Source organism: Plecotus auritus (genome assembly GCF_963455305.1).
Source record: "Plecotus auritus genome assembly, chromosome: 6".
NCBI lineage: Eukaryota > Metazoa > Chordata > Mammalia > Chiroptera > Vespertilionidae > Plecotus > Plecotus auritus.
The window spans coordinates 120,503,450-120,522,283 of record NC_137773.1 but is presented as its reverse complement, the minus strand read 5'-3'; the positions used below and the strand labels follow the sequence as shown (position 1 = coordinate 120,522,283).

Sequence of the window (18,834 nt, the reverse complement as noted above, 5' to 3'; positions counted from 1 at the left end):
TCATGTGGGGGTGATAAAAGCAGTTGATGCTGTGTGCAGTTGCTCAGCAAGTAGGGATTTAGGGCCAGTCGTGTGCCGTGCACTCTGCTAAGCACTGCAGAGGTTAAAGATGATCTTACAGAGACTGGGCAGTGTGACAGAGCAGAGGTGGGGGTGCAGATAGAAACTATCCTAGACTGGACGAGACAGGGCGAGACTACACCTGTGGAGGAGATAACTACTTTGCTGTTGCTGTTGGTTTCTACCATGTGGTAATGTAGGTCCGAAGCCAGAAATCTAGATTTTTATGTGAGATCTCCCAATTTTTAAATGTTACCTAATACAACTTCAAAAAAAAAAAAAGATGCATACCAATTAGCATGCATCTATGGGCCAGATTCACCTCACAGATTAGCCTCAGCCTTTGTGACAGATGTTTAGAGCTTAAGTTATTCACTGTGTGTAACAAATCACCCCAAATTTAGTGGCTTAAAATGACCACCACTTTATTATTTCTCGCAGTTCTGAGGGTTGGCTGGGCTCACCTGGGCAATAATTATAGGTAGATAATGGCCAGGGCTGGAGAAATATGAAGGTCCATCTTGGGCCCTGAGACAATGGAACTTCCTCTTTCTTCATACAGTTTGAGGGGCTCTTGTGGCCTCTCCATTTGGTCTCTCCATTTACCAGGGTAATTGGATTTCTTACATGGTGGCTCCGAGCCTCCCAAAGTGAATGTTCCAAGAGAGGTTACGTGAGAACAACCAGTCTCCTTACGGCCAGGTCCAGGATTGCCAAAGCATCACCCTTGCCCCTTTTGTTGGTGGAGGCATCCCAGGCTCACTGTGGGAGGGGCGCTCGTTCGAGAACTGCCATCTTTGGAGACTGCCTGCAGCCGAAGCAGGATCTCCAGCGAGTGGCGATGCTGTCTATCTAGGAAAGCCGGAAGACAGGGCATGTTCTCCTGCTGCCAGCCCATATTGCTCGAAAGTTTTTGGAGAAGTGCATAATACTATGTTTTATGGTAAGGATGATTCTGGGGAAAGTTTGTTTTTTAATACAATGGCTTCCTTTGGAAACAACTCATTTATAATTATTTGGTTTTTAGTCATTAAAAAAATAATACTATATAAGACAATTCTTTTCTGGTTTGGTGAATGTGTGTTTTTCAAATATGTGACCAGATGTTAATTAATATTGGGTCCTTAATCATGTGTTCCTTTAGAAAAGGGGCCCTCAAATAAAATGTTGCATAAAAATTCCAAATCTTTACTGAACTAAGACAGGTGTAGCTGAAATGTCCATTAGCATGGCACATGTGCTCCTAAGACGAAGACCAGCCTGCATAATATGTAGGACCCTGTACAAAATGAAAATGTTTAAAAATGAAGAATTTTAAGATATTGACAGGAAAGCATTAAACCAAGCCCCAGGCTCCATGTGCTGTACAGGTCATTCACCTCTCAAGCCCACTCTGCTTAGACCCTTGAAAATATGTGCAAATATTGGAGTAAAATGTAATTTTCCAGCAGAGGGCCATTGGCTCTAATAAAATTCTCATTTGGTTTTGACACCCAAAAATTTTTTAGAAGCATTGTGTAGACAAGTCAGAAAAGATGGATGCTTTGTGTTAGAAAAGCGCTCCGCTCCAAAGCAGCACTATTCCTTTTGGCCGAGCTGTTGGTCCTGGCAGGCCTAGGCTGAGCTTTCCCTTGTAGCCTTCCTGAGTCCCAATGGCACTGTCACAGAAGGTACAGCGTATATATGCCACTGAGTATTTGATAGGTTATCTACTGAATGTGCTTTTCTCCTTTCCCCTCAGCCCTGTTTCGGAAGCATACAGAATATATTGCTTTGTCTAACTGATGGGCACTATGTTCATTTGGAACAGACTGGAACATAGTTCATTAAGCTAAGAATCTGGGGTCAACATTTCTGGGAGGTGCTTGGTGGACTCTAGACAGGCCTGCAATGTTGCACAATTTCAGGGAGTGTATTAGTCAGCTCAGGCTGCTGTACCAAAGTACCACAGACTGAGTGGTTTAAACAACCGAAATGTATGGTCTCATAGTTCTGGAGGCTGGAAGTCCAAGATTGAGATGTCAGCAGGGCCTTGATGCCTCTGAAAGCGCCGAGGAGGGAGCAGGCCTGGGTCTTTCTCCTGTCTTCTGTGAGTTCCTTGGCCTGTGCTAACTCAACTCGATGTCCTTACATGGCTTCTCTTTGTGCGTGTGTGTGTGTGTGCCCAAACTTTCCCATTTTATCAAGACACCAGTCAAATTGGATAAGTGGCTCACTCTCTTCCAATATGACTTCATCTTAAACCATCTGCAACACATTCTGAGGTATTGGGGGGTTGGGACTTCAACATATGAATTTTGGGGACACATAATTCAACCCATAACAAGGCATGTTCGGATTATATCTGGGAATGGCAGCCCCTGGCATTGTAGAGCTCACAGATGAGTGGCTGTGCATGGAAGCCCTGTGGTATAAGAAGCTCCGTCTGCTTTAATATTTTAGAGATGTGTTTGTGGAGGTGACTTTTTAAATACATGAGCCACGTTGAATTACTTGTTTGGGCTCCTAATTGTAGCATCATGGCTCTTAAATTTTTTTTATTATGCTTGTCAATCAGTGGATTTCAAGGCCAAATTACTCTCATACCCACATGCCTGATCCTTATAATAGAATAATAATAGCTAACATTTATTGAATGCTTATTATGTACTTAGAACTCTGCATGCATTATCTAATTTTATCTTCACAACAAGTCTATTAGTTACTGTTATTCTTTCATTTAACAGATGAGAACACTGAGATTAAGTGTGGTTATGTGACTTGCCCACAGTCACACAGCTAATTAAGTGACAGGCTATGATTTGAACCCAGTTCTGTCTCATTTCCAAACCCAAGCAACATTACATAGGGTGTGCCCCATATTTTAAAAATATATGTTTTTTAGAGAGAGGGAGGGAGGGAGAGAGAGAGAGAGAGACAGCAATATCAATCGGCTGTTTCCAGCATGCCCCCTACTGGGGATTGAGCCTGCAACCTGGGTAGGTGCCCTGATTGGGAACTGAACCCGTGACCTCTTGGTGCATTGGTCAACGCTCAACCACTGAACCACACAGGCCAGGCTGCCGCATATTTTTAGAGGAATACTTGTATATGACGGTTTACCGTTCAACGTCTGTTCATCAAGAGTCTTTTCTTTTTTCTAGGTCATTCCCTGATGAAACATTCTCCACCTACATTTATTTTTTGCAGGATTCTTAACCCTTTTCAAAGTAACCACCTGTCCTTATATAGGTTTTATGGAAGGATTTGTACTTCAGTAAATCTAGGAATACTCAATCTGAAGTAATTGAAATTACAAATGTAAATGGTGAGTGGGCTTGTATATTTGAGTTGTGTGTTTTCAGATCCTTAGGAGAACATAGAAATTAACTCATTTCCTCAACACAGATGAAAATAGAGCCCTCACATCACCAGAGAATTTCCTACTAGTGATCAGGAAAAGTATGCTCAGCTCATTTATCACTGTGCTCAGTATAATGTGCTCTGTGGTGAGACCTTGACCGATTTTCTCGGTAAACACCTTTTTACTTTGTTCATTCTTTGCCAGGTAGCAACTGAATTCTCTTTGTCTATCAGAGTGATAGTTCAGTTGAATTCAGGCATATGAAGAGATAGGTTCCTTTCCAGTTGTGACACAATGTTGGTTTGGAAGCAGAGCCTGGTATCCTCTGACGGATTATGGGGAAGTTCAGATACCAGAAATTACATTTTGTGTGGATGCTTTTTATCTCACTTGCCCATCTGTACAGTATTAAATTGCAAACAATATGATAGAGTCATCTTTCTAAAAATCCTGATTATTCTTGACTAATAGTTCATATTGAGCAAGTAGAAAAGAAAGATAAGGCACAATCAGTGAGGACACCATCTGAGCTTCTCTCATCTCAACAGTAAGTGAAAAGCTGAGATGGCGGATGAAGGAGGAAATGGATTGTGCTTTTTTTCACTTTATTTCACTAAGATATTTATTTCACTAAGGATACTTAGTCGAACATGTATCTGTGTATGTGTGTGTATTGCCTTTGTTAAAATACCAACTCAGGTATTGTTGCTTTTAGTACCACAAATATTGGCTGAGGACCTCCCTATTCTAATTGAAGTATTTGCCTAGGGCAGTGGTCAGTAAACTGCGGCTCGCAAGCCACATGCGGCTCTTTGGCCCCTTGAGTGTGGCTCTTCCACAAAATACTACAGCCTGGGTGAGTCTATTTTGAAGAAGTGGCATTAGAAGAAGTTCAAGTTTAAAAAATTTGGCTCTCAAAAGAAATTTCAATCATTGTACTGTTGATATTTGGCTCTATTGAGTACTGAGTTTGCTGACCACTGGCCTAGGGGGTATGGAATACTTCATTGTATTTTTCCTGTGTCTAATAGCAGTGTTTTGGGGAGCAAAGTCATCTGGGAGCACATTAAAGATATGAATTCCTGAGTCCTGGGTGCCAGCCCTATGGATTTGAGGGCTCCAGGAGATGCTGCCCAGCTTTGCTGTGGTTCTTTGCCTCATCATTGTCTGAGGTGTGTCAACACGAGGATCAAGGTTCAATGCAGTTTCCTCTTATTTGATTCATGTTCCTCTTGCCTGTCTCTCCTACTGTTTCCTTCCCTCAAGTGTAGTAAAGAAAACAATTTGAAGGGCTATTCCAATAGCTTATTTTTAAAAATTGTTTGTGAAGGACTTTGTTAATTTTAGCAATATCACAATTCTCTCTTTTATTGTGTGGTCTATATGAAAGAAGCCATTGGGGAAGGAGTGTGTGTGTGTGTGTGTGTGTGTGTGTTTTATGCAACAAATTTTATTTAGCATAGTCAGTCCCAACATTCAGCACAAAAAGTTTACAGAGGATAGAAAGTGCATTAATAAAAGCCAGTCTTTACCAAAAGAAAACAAAAAATATATTATTGATTCAAAATATTTTACACTTGAATGATAAACTGCAATAACTTATCTGGGCACCTACTGATGAGAGAAATAATGAGAAGAAAAGAATGTTTTAAAAAGTGTTCAATCTCCAGCTGGTATCAGAGAAGTCAGTCGAGGTAGCTGATGCCTGCAGTCTCTTTATTTTTTGCATTAGTACCTTCAGCTGGAGCTGTTTACAGGACAGAAGACCTCCAGGTCTATTACTCCCCGCCGCAAGGCTTCTCCCAGGTAAAAGATAGTTCCTTCAACAGCATTTTTCTCTGCGTACAGATTTAGGATCTGTTTTTATAGTGGGACTGTTGGAATTGATAACCTCATCAATATCGTTTTCAGATTGTTTTTCCATCTATTTTTTTTTCAGAGCAGAGCTGAGTTCTTCATCTTTCTCAAAAGTTCTATGTTTTTTTTTGTGTGTGTGTGTGTATGTGTTTTTTTTTTTTTTTTTTTTTTTTAATCAATTTCAGCTACTTCTTGATCTGAATGGGTAACCATCTCTTCTAGATTCTGGTGACCTTTTTTAGGTCTTTCTCTGTTCGTTTCAAGGCATTGAGCTTTGCCTAAGTCAATCCATTTCCTCCTTCATCCGCCATCTCAGGTTGTCACTGACTGTTGAGATGAGAGAAGCTCAGATGGTGTCCTCACCGATGTGCCATCCCTACTGGGACCAACAGTGTTCACAGGAGGCTGGGAAGGGTACTGAGAACTTGTTGTGGCAGGATAAGGACCACCAGGTGGGTAAGGATAGCCTGGGTAACCACTGGGATTGGAAGGGTATCCGGATGGGTATGGAGAGATTCCACTGGGCAGCCTTGCATGTAGGAAGTATTTGGTGGCCCTGTTGCCTGGTATGATGGATAAGATGTTGAAATTGTAGGTCAGGAGCAGATTGGAGGTTCATCTCCAAACACCACAATCATGACCTGAATAAGCCCCAGCAAGTCTGACTGAGGATGTTTCCATTCATGTAGATAAGAAAGATATATCTTCCCAGTTGCATCAACATGCTTTCCCGTTTTAACAGTCATTGAACTAGTAGGCTTAACAAAACAGATAGGGGGATTATATGGGTATGTGCCCAGCAGCCACAGACATATTGGAATATTATATGTATTTCCTCTATAAAGCACAGGAACTGTTCCAGTGAGATTCATTATTTCCTGGGAACTGCTATCATTAAAAACATGAATCCAATACAGGTTGGAGATCTTTGTATAACGTAATCACATTGATAGTTTCACGCCAGTTAGGTCTCTGTATTTGTACTTGGACACCATATTCTTGAGCTGCTCTCAGACATGCCATGGTGGCCACCAGAGGCTCCATCCCACAGGCAGACGTTCAGCTGCTCCGGGGCTGCCCTCACCGCCCCCTTCCCTCCCCCCACTGTACACTGCACACTAAGTAGCCAGCCTCCTGCCCCCCCTGTGTGTGTTTGTGTGTGTGTGTGTGTGTGTGTGTGTGTGTGTGTGTATGTTTACTACCTACTATTCTCTGTAGCAGATCTCGGGAAGATACCAGCATTTCCATTTTGAACAACATGCTGTTTGTTCTTTCTGAGGATGAGCCCTGGGTTTCTGTGCCAGTGGATGTTGTTCTCAGTGCTTTTCAGCAACTTATGACTCTTTCTATACATCCCAGACTGTAGTGCAGATATTTCTCAAGTTTAGGGAGGCTTCTTTTTGGTGTGAGAGAAGGGAATCAGAATTCTTTTTTTAAAAAAATATATTGTGATTTTTTTACAGAGAGGAAAGGAGAGGGATAGAGAGTTAGAAACATCGATCAGCTGCCTCCTGCACACTCCCTACTGGGGATGTGCCCGAAACCAAGGTACATGCCCTTGACTGGAATCAAACCTGGGACCCTTCAGTCTGCAGGCTGATGCTCTATTCACTGAGCCAAACGAGTTAGGGCAGAATCAGTATTCTTTGAAAAGTGATTTTGAGGATTTTCTGGGATTCAGAATAGGTAGTAATGACTTCCTCAGTGTTTAGTGGCCAGGATTTTGAATTCTCTAAGTATATGAAATAGTCACAACCAAAGATTCTAATGGATATTTAAAGAGAGGAAGTTTTTAGCTAAAACTTTCTGACAGGTGAGTTCCCTCCCCCTCCCGTTAGAGAAACCCCTTTGTTGAGAAGCTGAACTAGCAAATTAAGCTCCTCTTAAACTCTCCTGGTAAAGACCTAGAGAGCAAGAATATCCCCAGTGATTCCGGTGGCTACTCCTAAAGGAGTAGAAATCTAAACAATAGTTTTAGAGGAAGAGCCTTCTTTATAAAGGACTTCTTAACATAGGAAAATCATAATTTAACTGTTGTGAAGTTAAGACATCATTGTGATTTTTTTTCTCAAGTGTCAGATCCAAGGTCTGGTTTCCATTGGAGACCCCCAGGTAAATCTCAAGGGTACCATATCTCAAACTGGAAAGATTGGCCTGGATTTGAGCTCCAGCACCCAGTTGGTTGGCTTTTGTTTGTTTGGGCTGGTTTATGCAAGTGAGAGCCTGTTATCTTTGTCAAAGTGCTGCAGTTGGCTTTTCTTAATGGTAAAAATATATCTCTCTGCTGTCTCTTCTATGAAAGCTTTGTACTAGCAGATAACCCTTGGCTGTGGAGCTTTGCTGATGGACATGGCTCTGAGTATAATTCAGGTTATCCTGCGAGGGGCTTGAACATTCCTCTTAGGGCTGAGGCAAGGCAAGCTGAGTCATGGCGTGCTGCGGCAGGTGTCCTGAAATCGCAGCTGCAGTAGCAACAACAATTTAATAGCAGTAGCTGGCCTAGCATTATTGATGCTTCCAAAGTGCCAGGTACTCTGCTAAGTGCTTTACATGTATTATCTCACTTAAATTGGCAACAGTCTCATTAGCTAGGTACCATCTTTCATCTCCTTTTACAGATAACCATCTCAAAGTCACTTGACTAGTCAGAAGTAGGAGTGGACTTGAATTCTGATCTTCTGGCCTAAATCCATGCATTTGAAGACAGCGCTACTCTCTTAGACCCAAGTACACATTGTTACCCACTTTTCCACTCCTTAAATCACATCATATTCAGGTTTTACTTAGTAATCCAGGGACCTGAAGACTCTCTTTTCTTATTTTTAATGAGTTTAGATTTTAAGTGAGAGGAAAAGACATGAGAAAGTTTAACCTTGTGAAACTGAGAATGACCTTCAGCCTGAGGTCATGTCCACCTACTGAATGGTCAAGGGAAAAAAGGTATCAGGGGTGTGTGTGTGTGTGTGTGTGTGAAATGTTGGGAGGGTAAGGTGAGAGAGAAAGAGATAGATAGGTGGACACATCCTTAGAGGAGAAGGAGTGATATTAAATATAATTTAAGAACTAGAGTTCAGAGGTCAGCTAGGTAATAATGTCATAGGAGGGTTTATGAAAAAAGGTTCTGTGATCAAATAAGTTTGGGAAACTGTACATTCTAACATTCATTTGGAGAGCAACAACAACAAAACACTCCCAGCATCTAACACTTGCCGAGTGCTTCCTGTGTGCATGTTAAATGTACCAACACTTCGTGAGGCAGGTGTTATTTCAGTATCAGTTTCACAGATGAAGAAAGGTCATACTGCTCTGGTGTGGTGGGGCTGGGATCCCAATGAAGGGAGTTGGTCCCAGGCACCGAACTCCTTCCTGTCTCCTGCAGCCTTCCCTGGTGGCACCCATGAGCACCTAGATATGCACCAGGCCCTCTTCTAACGTCTTTCATGCATGTATGTTGACTCATTTAACCCTCTCAAGCATCATAATTTGCATCAGCATATTAAAGGCTCTGAAATGTCCAGCAGTCAGAAACTTGTTCATCTGTGTCCAGTGTTTCTCAGCTTTACTTGAAGACAGGATTCTCCTGTCTCTCTTTGGAGGGGGGAGAGGTGAAGGCAAAGTATCTGCCTGGGTGCACTTTAGGAAATTACGAACAGGAGAATCATCTTATTCTAACTTTGCTTCCCCTCAAACACAGTTTTGAGACGTGATTTATTTTCAAAATGGAGCAGAGAGTCTGGCTTCATTCTGCAACTGCCCATGCCTGTGACCTTCATCAGGCTCCACCTTGCTGCCCCAGGGACACAAATTCCTGCTTCTGTCTACTTTATGGGAATGTTGACAGTAAATGATTATAAAGCTCTTTGGGCTCCTTAGTAAAAGAAGCTACTGAAGTCCAAGGTCTTGGTAATGTCTTAATAAATATGTAGAGTTCCTTCATTTTGGTTATCATTGAAAAAATGAATGTATATCCTATCAGGACAGATTAAATAGTTTTAGCTTATTCAGAGGAGGAAAGAAAATATATCTGGAAAATTTTCATTGCTCCCAGGAGCCAAATCTTTAAGTTTTTATATGTGGCATTGAGATGTCATGATTGGCAACAGTCACTTAAGTAACATTAATATTGAGTCTTTTATAAGACTGTGGAAGCCATATGTTTGTTTCTGTGGTCTTATCCTTTTGAAGTCCAAATATTTGAGGCCAGAGACCCAAATACATACATCTGAGGCATACATCCTTGGAATTGTATGTTACTTAATATGTTTTGTTTTAGCATTAGTTTTTTTAGTGTAAGGTGAAAAATCCAATCAGTTATAAATGATATAAAATTCAACTCAAGCAAAAAAGATTTATGGGTTTATTTAGGTGAAGAGTTCAGGTACTTTCAGAGTTGATTTGAACTTTAGGGTTGGTTGACTAGAGGCCTCGAGTTAGTATTATGTGTCTTGTCTGTGATCCCTTCCACTCAGCCTTCATGATGGCCTGTCACCTTGACTCAACTATTGATTCTACTTTATGTCAAGATGTCTACCAAGTACCCCTGGGGCTGCTTACTCCCTTCTCCACATCAAGAAAGAAAGGGAGGGGGGAATATGATTGAGGGAGAGACATATTATTTCTAGAAGTTCTTTTAGAATAGAAAGAAAGAAGATCAAATCTTTTTTGTTGGCCAGAATTGAGTCATGTTCTCATTTGTGAGCCAGTGCCTCTGAGAGAATTGAGGCTGATTAGGATAGACAGTGGCTCCATGTTCTACTCCTCTATTTTAAGGTGGAGTGAGCTTCTCCAAAGCAGGTGTGGGTCCTGGAGGAGAATCAGGGGAGTTTGCACAATAAGTGAGAATGGCTGCAGATTTAGAGTTGACAACAACTCATGATGCAACTTACCTGATAGTTTTTCTTTTATACACTCACTAGAGGCCTGGTGCATAAAAATTCATGCACTGGTGGGGGGTGGGGGGTGGGTGGTACCTCAGCTCTGCCTGTACCCTCTCGCAGTCCGGGAGCCCTCGGGGGATGTCCAACTGACGGCTTAGAACTACTTCCTGCTCCCTCTGCTGGAGGTGACTGGTGGGCCGATGGGGGGAAGGTGCCAGCTGGCGAGCGGCTGGCCCCACCCCCATTGCCCCTCTGCTGCCCCCCTCCCCCCCCCATCGTTGTCCCCTCCCTGTGCCTGCTGGCACCCACCTTGGCTGGCCTGGCCCCGCCCACTCACCACCCCCCCCCTCCCCCCCCCCCCCCCCCCGCCCCACCGACCTGTCATTTGCTATTTGGTCAGTTTGCATATAAGGCTTTTATTATATAGGATGTTAGCAGTTACATGTGAAACTGGCTTGTTAATGAATAAAAGACTTAGATCAGAGTTTAACTTCCAAAGAAGTTTTAAGCTCCACTCTTTCTTAGTCATACAGGCTACACCAGACCAAATTGAGGGATTATATTCCTTTTAGCTGGTTGAAAAATCTTTTGGTGTCTTGTTTTGAATTTGTAAAGCATTAAATTGATTCTCTATCTGGCCATTGTGTTTCTATACCAAATGCCTTTTGGATGAGTGAATCTGAGATTGCATCAAGACAGTATAAATTACCTGAACTTTATTTCTTTTTTCTTTTTATTGATCTCATCATGACTGTTCCTTGCATCTGACATTGAACTTCATGCCTTAATAAATAAAAGATACCTGTTTCCACATGGGTCTCCTAGGTGCCTGACATTACATAATATTACAAAAATTACAACACTAATAAAAACAAAATAGTTATTATTGAGAGGCATAAAGGCCAAGAAGGATGGTAGCAGGCAGAGCTGACCTGAATGCTGTGTGCCAGGAAAGCACTATGCCAAGTGCTTTATCCGCATTGCTCTGTTCATCACAACGGCCCTGGGAAAGAGATGCTGTCATAACATCCATGTTACAGATGGGGAAACGAAGGTAAAGTTATATGCATAAAGTTATATGTATAAAGTTATATGCATAGATAGGAAATGGTGGAGCCAAAACACAGAACTTTAACTCTGGGCCCTGTGCCGCTGCTTCCTGCATAGCAGCTCAGAAACTCGAGTCTGCTCCATCCAGTTCTCCGTTTGGAATTCTTGGAAAGTTACATTGTCTTTAAAGTTCTTCTGACATTAGTGCTTCTGCATACTAGTAGTGGTAGAGGATTGAAAGAGAACTTTACCAGCTTGTGTCTCAGAATATCCTAACCCAAGAGTCCTTCACAAATAATCTGTATTTGCCCCAGTAGCCAAAATAATATTGAAAAAGAACAAAGTTGGAGAACTCACATTTCCTGATTTCAAAGCATATTACAAAACCATGGTAATCAAAACAGTGTGGGACTGACATAAAGACACACTAATAGACCAGTGGACTTCAATAGAGAACTTAGAAATAAATCCTTACATATATGGTCAAATGGTCACTAAATGTGTAAAGGACAGTCTCTTCCACTAAGGGGGTTGGGAAAACTGGAAAGTAACATACAAAAGAATGAATTTGAACCCTTTTTTTTTCACCATATGCAAAAATTAACTCAAAGTGGATTGATGATCTAAATATAAGATTCCAAATGAAACTCATAAAGGGAAAAATAGAAGAAAAGTTTTATGACATAGGACTTGGCAGTGATTTCTTGGATATGAACAAACTCTTAGGCAACAAAAGGAAAAGTAAACGAGTGTCACTACATTAAATTTAAAAACTTTTGTGCATCAAGGAATCAGAGTAAAAAGGCAACATATAGAATGATAAAAAAGTATTTGTAAATAATATATCTGATAAGAGGTTAATATCCAGAATATATAAAGAACTACAGTTCAACAACAAACCTAACCTAACCTGATTAAAAATGGGCAGAAGACTTGAAAGGACATTTCTCCTAAGATGACATACAAATTACCAACAAGGATAGGAATAAATGCTAACAATCTCTAATCAGATAAATTCAAATAAAAAACCACAATGAGATATTACCTCATACCTATTAGAATGGCTGTTATAAGAAAACATAACATTTGTGTGGGTGAGAATGTGGAGAAATTGGAAACGTTGTGCACTGTTAGAGGGATTGTAAAATGGTGCAAATGCCATGGAAAACATGGTACTTCTGGGTATGTACCAAAGGAATTGAAAGCAGGATCTCAAAGAGATATTTTCAACCCAGCACTATTTATCATAGGCAAGAGGTGGAAGTAACACAAATGTCTATTAACAGATAAACAAATTGTGCTATACACACACAATGGAATGTTATTGAGCCTTAAAAAGGGAAATCTGCCATACATGCTACAACATGATGAACCCTGAGGACATTATGGTGAGTGAAATAAGCTAGTCACAAAAAAGAAAAATACTGAATGATTTCACTTACATGAAGTAGCTAGAGTGGTCAAATTCATAGACACAGAAAGTAGAATGGTGGTTGCCAGGGGCTGAGGGAAGAGGAGTTTTAAAGTTGATATAGAGTTTCAGTTTTGTAAGATGAGGAAGTTTTGGAGAGGATTGCATACCAATGTAAATGTACTAGACACCACCAAACTGAACACTTAAAAGATGGTAAATTTTCTTAACAGATTTTTCAAAAATTGTGTTTGTCTCCTGGTACTTACATAATACTTAATTATTGGAATCTCTGGCTGGAGGTGCCAAACACAAGCCTTTGGGCTGTATGCGGCCCACAGACACATTCAGATGGGCCCACAGTCTGTTTTTGACAAAATATGCATTAGTGGTCAATATTTGCAAAGATTAGGACATTTCACATGAAATCTCTATTTCTAGCTGCCCTTGGAAGACTGGGAAATCTGGGAACTAGGCGGACAGCTGAAAAGTCTTCTAAGTTGTTTTTCTTCTTCACAGTGTGGTGCTTCTTTGAGTGTCATAACTTAGTTCATTTTACTAGCACTGGATTAATAGCATCAGATGAGTCATTTTTGCAAGCAAAAAAAAAATCATGTTTTCTTATTTTTTAAAATGTGCCATTTGTAAGTAAATGCCTGTGTATTAGAAAGGAATTCAGAGACTGAAGGGCCTGCCTCTCCTAGGAAGCTAAGAAGAATAGTTACTGGTGAAAAATATAAAAATCGTGGTTATTTGAAAGTTGACGTTGGTCCTGTGTTTTATCTGTATCTTTTATCTTATTATCACATAGTATTTCCAGATAGAGGCAAAGCACTGGAAGAGCAGCAGTTGTGCTTGCGCGTGACATTTCCGTGTGTGCGGAAGTGTGTGCTTGAGGCATTTTTAGAAAAGCTGCATGCTTCGTACTGGGTCTACTTCATTTGTGCAGTAGAACTTAGAAAATACACTTCCATGCTTTGAATAAAGTAACTGACATTTAGCTTCCAGTTCTGGGGGACTGCCAGGGTTCTGAGACCTTTGTGGTGATGAGACTTGAGTAATGAGGTTCCTGTGCCTGGGTGACTGAGGTGCTGAACCCTTATCGCCACTTGCCAGAAGTGAGGCTGCCCTCCCGGCTCTGCGTGAGGAGATATGACTAGCTGATCCCAGCACAGAACTTGTGCAGATGAGCAGTGGATCAGAGAAACCCCACAAAACAGGCCACTTGAACCAAACGGGGCACTGCTAGCTGCAGGGGCCTGATAGTGAACAAAGTAGTAGATGTCTGGAGTCGCTTTCCCAAATTTTATTTTCCCCCTTTTATTCCTTAAATTGGTCAAGAGCAGCACTCGCTGGTGAAGCCAGGAACAGCAGACTCCAGTACTTCGGGCTTGCGCGATGCTCTCTTCTTTCCCCTTTCTTTTCCTCCATCTTTATCTCCTCTTTCCTTCACTTCTGAAACTCAGTTGACTTTATAAACTTTTTTAAATTCCAAAAGAACAATAACATATAAAGAAAAAGCTTGTTAAGTTTCTTCCTCACCATCACCAATCCTGCCATTCTAAAAAATCAATATTAACAGTTTAGTTTGTATCAACAATTTTTGTTTGTATACACAATGTATGTCAGTAGAAAATTTTATTTGCTTAAATTTTTACAAAAGTGGACTCATACTATATACAATGCCCTGTAACTTTCTTTATTCTCTTGGAACAATTTCATGGGCATCTCTCCAAATTAGTAAATGTACTGAATTAGTATATGTAGCTAAAATTATTATTTTAATGGCTGCAGAACATTTCATAGTATGACCTTATCATAATTCATTCACATAATCCCCTATTGATTGATTCAGATTGTTTATAAATTCCCCCTCTTCCCCAAACTCCCCAAATAGTGCTGCTTATTTAACTGCATTTTTTTTTTGGAAAGCCTTTACCAAAGGCTTCTTCTTTGAAGAAGAAGGTTAAAGGGCTTCTTCTTTTTCGTTTTGCTTTTATTTATTACTTGATGATTTTATCTGGTTTTATGAGCTTAACTTCTCTAATTCGCTAATTTACCTCGTGGGATCTTTGCATTTTGGATATCTATGCCAGCAGGCAGGGTTTCTCAATCTTGGTGCTATTGTAATTTTGGGTCAGATAGTTCATTGTGGTGGGGTTGTCGGTGCATTGTAGGATATGAAACAGCATCCCTGGCCTCCACCCACTATATTCTAGTAGCATGCCAACCCCCTTCACCCCCTGCTCAATTGTGACAACCCCAAATATCTCCAGACAGTTTCAGATGTTCCCGTGTGTGTGTGTGTGTGTGTGTGTGTGTGTGTGTGTGTGTGGCGTGGCGGGGGGGGCGGGGGAGGGGCAGGTGGGAATCACCTGGTTGAGATAATGCATAATAAAAATACAGTCATGTGGCAGAATTATTTTCTTATATGTTCATCTACATTTGACAACATGAGTCTAATGCAGGGGTGGGCAAACTTTTTGACTCGAGGGCCACAATGGGTTCTTAAACTGGACCGGAGGGCCGGAACAAAAGCATGGATGGAGTGTTTGTGTGAACTAATATAAATTCAAAGTAAAGGAGCGAAGGGGAGAGCAAGAGAACCCTCCGCTCTTTCGGCTCCGTGGGCCGGATAGAACAGCTGAACGGGCCGGATCTGGCCCGCGGGCCGTAGTTTGCCCATGGCTGGTCTAATGTCACATGTTGTTATTAGAAGTGAACCTCAATATTAGGTTCCAAATGATGAGCCTCAATTGGCTCATGTGTACCAAACAGCCCTAGAGTCTTATTTAGGTTATGCCATTTTGGTGACATACTGGCACATCCACTATAAGGCATGCTATCTTAGTCACAGTGAGGGTTTCCTGGCTGTGGCTAGGGCACACCTGCTCAGCTAGAGAAGCATGGGAATGCCATCTGAGTCTTACATCATTGTATTCGAATGAGGTTCAGGCACTTCGTGTGCTACGTAGTCCTCCCATGGCATGCTGTTTCAGGTGTATAGGAAGCAGTATCACCCAGGTAGCTACACACCTGCTGCCTTCCTTGTCTGTCTTCTACAGGGTCTCCCCAGCTTCTGACCTTGGGCAGAACAGTGCGTGGGAGAATCATTAGGGGGCTCTCCACTTTCAATGTATTCTGTAATTATTTTCTGCAAATAGATGCATTGTATAATGATTTAAGTAGTTTCATATTTAACAAATGACTATCTGTGATTGAACAGAGCTGGGCCTCAGGCCCTTAATTAGAACTGTGGCCTCTTATCAGAGCATTTTTTTAAAACAAAATGTCAGATTGCCTTGCATTGGTTTGACTTAGTGCCTGTTTCAAATAGCTGACTATAGAGATTACTGATGTTTCTAGGGGCTGGAAATAAGCCTGTGTGCATTTCCCTTCTTTTGCCTTAATAGTCAGCTAAGATGATTTGAGAGTTCATGGTCATGTCCTGGTTGGCATTTTAGTTCGATAGCTTTGTTGTCAAGGTAATAGGCAAACACTCAAGTTTACATACATTTATTTAAAAAAAACTAGAGGCCCGGTGCATGACATTTGTGCACTGAAGGGGTGTGTCCCTCAGCCTGGCCTGTGCCCTCTTGCAGTCTGGGACCCCTCGGGGGATGTCCGCCTGCCGGCTTAGGCCCGAGCCCCACAGGGAGTGGGCCTAAGCCAGCAGTCGGACATCCCCCGAGGAGTCCTTAGGGCTGCTGAGGAGGCGGGAGAGGCTCCTGCCACTGCTGCTGCACTCGCCAGCTGTGAGCCTGGCTTCTGGCTGAGCGGCACTACCCCTGTGGGAGTGCACTGACCACCATGGGGCAGCTCCTGCATTAAGCATCTGCCCCCTGGTTGTCATTGCGCGTCAGAGCAACCGGTCGTTTCACTGTTCGGTCGAATTGCATATTAGCCTTTTATTATATAGGACTAGAGGCCCAGTGCACGAAATTCATGCACGGGGAGGCGGTGTGTGTCCCTTAGCCCAGCCTGCACCCTCTCCAATCTGGGATCCCTCTCACAATTTAGGACTGCTGGCTCCCAAATGCTCGCCTGTCTGCCTGCCTGATTGCCCTTAACTGCTTCTGCCTGCCAGCCTGATCATCCCCTAACCACTCCCCTGCCATCCTGATCGATGCCTAACTGCTCCCCTGTCGGCCCGATTGTCCCTAACTGCCCTCCCCTGCTGGTCTGGTCACCCCTAACTGCCCTCCCCTGCCAGCCTGGTTGCCCATAACTGTCCTCTCCTGCAGGCCTGGTCACCCTCAACTGCCTGCCCCTGCTGGCCTGGTCACCCCTAACTTCCCTCCCTTGCCAGCCTGGTTGCCCCTAACTGCCCTCCCCTGCCAGCCTGGTCGCCCCTAACTATCCTCCCCTGCAGGCCTGGTCACTCCCAACTGCCCTCCCCTCCTGGCCTGGTTCCCCCCAACTGCCATCCCCTGCAGCCCTGGTTGCTCCCAACTGCCCTCCCCTGCAGGCCTGGTTGCCCCTAACTGCCCTCCCCTGCTGGCCCAGTCACCCCTAACTGCCATCCCCTGCTGACCCGGTCACCCCTAACTTCCCTCTCTTGCCATCCTGGTCGCCCCCTAACTGCCCTCCCCTGCTGCCCAGATTGCCCCTAACTGCCCTCCCCTGCAGGCCTGGTTGTCCCCAACTGCCATCCCCTGCAGGCCTGGTCCCCCTCAACTGCCCTCCCCTGCAGGCCTGGTCCCTCCCAACTGCCCTCCCCTGCTGGCCTCATCGCCCACAACTGCCCTCCCCTGCTGGCCATCTTGTGGCGGCCATCTTTGACCACATGGGGGAGGCCATATTGTGTGTCGGAGTGATGGTCAATTTGCATATTACCTCTTTATTATATAGGATGATAGTCATCCAGGCTGCTTTGCATTTGTGATATATTTATTCACACACACATATTCACACTCACAACTACTACTACCCAGATCGAGATTTAGAAGGATCCCAGCATTGTAGAATGGTCTCTGTCTGTGTTAGCCACTAACCACCTGCAAGAGAAACCATTAGTCTGACCTCTGTCATTCTTCGTTTTGCCTGTTCTTGAACTTCATGTAAATGGAATCGACCAATACTCATTCCTTTGTAGAATACTTTCAATTGAAAAATGCAGAAAATTATCTAATCACTTCACGTTACAAAGAAATCACCTTTGGTTTTAAAAATAGTAATGAATTTTCTTACTCTGTTTAGAAAACTTTCTGTTCATAAAATTTAAGGATATGTATATAGCTAGTATGTTAAATCAATCTTACATATTTTAAATGCACATAAAATTATCAGTACACAAATACACACTCTTAGATGGTCTATGATTTCTCTTTATGTTTGCTCATGTGCATAAAATCTGTTGTTACAAAAATTTTTTTAATTTTCTGTTGTTATTTTGGGAGATTTTGTTTAGTTGTTATTCCTTTGAGGATTATGGCAGTCGTCCTTTTTGGTGGAAAAAGGGGATACGATCTGATAGGACTTTTTTTTAATAGGATCTGTCGGTGCCTGTGAGGAATCTTTTGAAATAGGTAGGAAAACCTTTAGTGCCATTCCGATGCACATAGTTTGGGAAGTTGACAGATGCGCTCTCTTCCTGAGAGTTATAAAAACAAATCTGGGAGGACTGACCAATTACTTTTGTTGCCTTGATAAGAAATTAAACATTTCAAAATACTCGGGTAAGTGCCAAAAACAAGCGATACCTAGGGATTATGTCGTTAAGGCAGAAGCACTAAGACTCTTGAGCTGATAAAGGTTGCAGAAACCATTTTCACATAATAGGATTCTGACTCTGTTATAAGCTATACACATTAGCAATGAGACATTCTTTGCTCTAAGTGTAAAATGTATTTTTAATAGCAACTTGTGGTTATTTGCTCTGTATTTTAGTCTTAAGGGTGTACCTCTAATTGTTTGGCTTGTGGCAAACCAATTTAATGTCGCATGTGAATGGAATACTGGACACACCTGTCACTATAGCTGAAGGTTAGGTTGATACAGGGAAACACAAAAAATATCAATCTTTGTGCATATGTAGTTTTTTTTTTTTTTTTTTTTTTTAGCTTGTGTCCTCACTTTGTACATATTCACAGAGGTATTTGTTGCAATATCTACAAATCATATAAATGAACACTTCTTATGGCATCTACTAGATACTAAAGACCATTAAATAATTATGGACAGTGAATAGATTATAGGAAAAATATTTCTCTGGGCAAAACAGGAAGGATTTTCTG

The 18,834-nt window shown here is 42.2% G+C and overlaps 1 protein-coding gene and 1 pseudogene across 9 annotated transcripts in view; one reads left to right on the top strand and one right to left on the bottom strand.

Moving 5' to 3' along the window:
- MITF (melanocyte inducing transcription factor) overlaps positions 1-18,834 on the top strand; it is a 250,293-nt gene that overhangs the window by 45,602 nt on the left and 185,857 nt on the right. The gene's annotated exons all lie outside the window — the stretch shown is intronic.
- On the bottom strand, positions 5,141-6,006 carry LOC308250623 (tumor susceptibility gene 101 protein-like; annotated as a pseudogene). Its single transcript has one exon. The product of its transcript is annotated as a tumor susceptibility gene 101 protein-like (transcript).